Here is a 3,532-nt window from a genome sequence, read left to right on the forward strand (position 1 = left end):
CTCGGTCCCTGTTGGATTTTGGAATTGAATGGAATGTTGTGAGAACGTAGGTCGCAGGGAGGCTGGCTTTTGTCCTCCTTTCACTGCCCCTTGCACTTGCTGAAGCGCGGGTGCTATTCCCACTACACTCACACTCTTCGTTGATGAGGGATGTTTGTCTCACTCCCATACACACAAACACACCCACACACACGCATACACAGTTTTCTGATGAACTTTCTCTTTCGCGGATTTAGGCCCCTTTTTGCTTTTTATTTATGAATATTTGTTCAATAAATTATTGGGATTTGCTTGAAACTATCCGCCTCGAAAGACCATACTTACTGAAGATGAGATTTCTCGTATAATGAATGAAAATCACGACAAGGAAATTTGATTTTCACTACGAGCAAAACATGTAAACAAAATAGTCAAAATTAAAGATTCTAGTTGCTCATTGAATTTTCGTAGTTGACAAGAATAATATGCAGAAAATCAGAATTATAACACAGAGATTGCCAGAACACGAGCGTCGTACTCAAGCGTGAAAATCTTACTGAAAAGTCTGAAAACTGAAACCTGTTGCTGTAGGTCTGTTTGGATTGAGGATCGGGCCCACCCTGGAAAGTGGGGGTGAGAGGGACGTCGAATGAATACGTCACTACGGGCCCCTATGTTTAGATTTAGAAAAATGCATCACTCGTCGAACTCCTAACAAGAGAGAACAATATTTTTAAATTTTTCAAGCCAGAAGCAGCAGAGCCTTTTTTCTCTAGGTGGGGGCAGGAGAATAGACTTATAATAATCAATGGCACAATTTGTACATATAGTATAATAATATTTCTCAAAAATGTGAAAGATTTCACAAAGAACCCAATTATTTCATAAAAATTTCCAATATATTTCAAAGATTTCATTAACTTCACAAATCTTACCAAATATTTCACAAAGATTTCCAAAGATTTAACAAAGATTAAATGATTTACTAACGATTAAAAAAATGTCACAAATATTACGCAGGTTTCAGACAGATTTCAATGATTTCCCAAAGATGCCGATAATTTATAAAATATTACCAAATATTAAAATAATATTTCTAATATTTCGCAGATTTTACAAATATTTCACAAAGAATTTAATTATTTCATAAAAATTTCCGATATATTTTTAAAATTGCCCTAAGATTTCAATGATTTTGCGACGATTTCAATAACTTCACAAATCTAACCAAATATTTCGCAAAGAGTTAAATGAATTCCTAAATATATCAAAGATTTCAGAAAGATTAAAAATATTTTGCAAAGACTTTAGTTGGATTAAAAAACTTGTTGCAGACGTCAGTGATTTCCCAAAGATTTCGCAAAGATTTCAATAATTTCACAAATATTAAAAAAATATTTTATATATATTTCCAAAGATTTCAGAAAGATTTCACAAAGATTCCAACGATTTTTCAAAGATTTTAAATACTTCATAAAGATTTGAACAACTTTACAAATATTATCAAATATTTTGCAAAGATTTCCAAAGATTTCAGAAAGTTTTTTATGATTTCCCAAATATATATCAAAACAATTTTAAAGGGTTCGTAAAGATTTTGGATAGATTTAAAAGATACCCTAAACCTAAAGATCTAAATGATTTATCAAAGGTATTAAAACGATTTTAAAGGTTTTGCAAAGATTTCAGATAGATTTTTGAAATTTCACAGACTTCAATGATGTCCAAAGATTTAACAAATTTTACAAATATTTCAATTACTTGGCAAAGCTGTAAATGATTTCCTAAAGATTTCAAATATTTTACAAAGATTTTGGATAGATTAAGATTTCATAAACATATCAACTATTTCATAATGATTTGAGGTAGATTTTTGAAAAAATTCAAACTATCTAATGAATTTAATCATTCGATTTAAGATGGGGGGGGGGGGCAAATTAATACTGGCCTGGTGATACTGTCCATAAATTACGTTACCATATTTTTTCGTAAAAGTTAATTTGTTTTCTTGAAAAGGCTAGTATTATGCTTTTGTTTCGAAATTCATCTCGTTTGGTTAAAATGAAACTATGTTAAAAAGTTATATTTTTTATAAAAAATTTAGTTATTTTGTCAAAAATTCATTTTCTTTAGTTAAAGGTTCATCTCTTTGGTTAAAAATGTAATTATTTTGATGAAAATTCGTATGATACTCGTATTTGGTTGAAAATAAAGAATTAACTTTTTTAGTATAAACTTCAACTTTTTGTTTGAAAATTCATGTATTTTGTTAAAAATACGTCTTTCTCGGTAAAAATTTAATCTTATGGTTAAAAGTGTGATTGTTAGGTTGAAATATTAACTGTTACTTACTTCGTTGAGAATTCATCTTTATTGGTTGAAAAGTCGATTATTCAACGTAAAGCTGAACTACTTTAAAGAAAAATTTTTTTATTAATAATTATTAATTATTATAGTCGCAAATTTAACTGTTTTGTAGATATTTCGTCTTTTTAGCTTTGAAATTAAATAATTTGTTTGAAAATTCATTTATTTTGTTCAATATTCGTCTTTTTATAGAAAATTAATCTATTGTTGAGAAGTCGTTTTTTTGGGTCGAAAATTTATCTTGTTTGTTGGAAATTTAACTTTTTGGTTAAACATTCGACTATTTGTTAAAAAATGCATATATTTTTGTTGAAAAGTTGTTTTTTTGGGTAGAAAACTATTCGCATTTATGGATGGTCAAAATTCTTCATTAAAAATGCATCAATCTTGTTCAAAATTCATCTTTCTTGATTGAAAATGATATTTTCAGTAAAAAATGAATCTTTACCGATTTAAAAGTCCACTGTTTATTAAAACATTCACCTTTTTAGCTTAAAATCGTTAGTCTTTTGTTAAAAATTTTACTGTCTTCTAGAAAATTGATCTTTTTGTCTTGAAAATAAGAATATTTGGTCAAATTTTTATTTTGTTGGTTTGAAAATTCAGCTGATTGGTTGAAAATGCATCTTTGTATGCTGAAAATTCAACTATTTGGTTAGAAATTCAACAATTTGGTTAAAATTCTAATTAATTTGGAAAAATTGACCTAATTTATTAGTCATCATTTTTGGTCGAAAATCCACCAATTTCATTGTTAAAAATTGATCTATTTGGATTAAAAAATCTGTTTTCATGGTAGAAAAGTTATTTTTCTTGCTGGAAAATTTATCTTTCTTGATTGAAAAATAACCTTTTTGTTAAAAAATTCCACTATCTTTGAAAAAATTCGCCTTTTGGCTTGAAAATTTTACTATTTGCTTAATAATTTAACTGTTTTATGAAAAACTCGTCTCTCTTACCTCTTACTGTTGGAGGGGGAGATATACCAGCCCAACATTTGAAATATCAGAAAAATTTAATTTCTCAGAAACACAAGAAAATTAACCTCCTGGTGAATTTTTGTTAAACTATTTTTTTATGACACAGAAAGGAAATACCACTATCAAAATATATGAGGTGCAGTATTCAAACGTAGTATTCAAGGTGCAATATTCACTATTCAGTATACGACGTAAAATAACATTGA

This window comes from Belonocnema kinseyi, chromosome 1, assembly GCF_010883055.1.
Source record: "Belonocnema kinseyi isolate 2016_QV_RU_SX_M_011 chromosome 1, B_treatae_v1, whole genome shotgun sequence".
NCBI lineage: Eukaryota > Metazoa > Arthropoda > Insecta > Hymenoptera > Cynipidae > Belonocnema > Belonocnema kinseyi.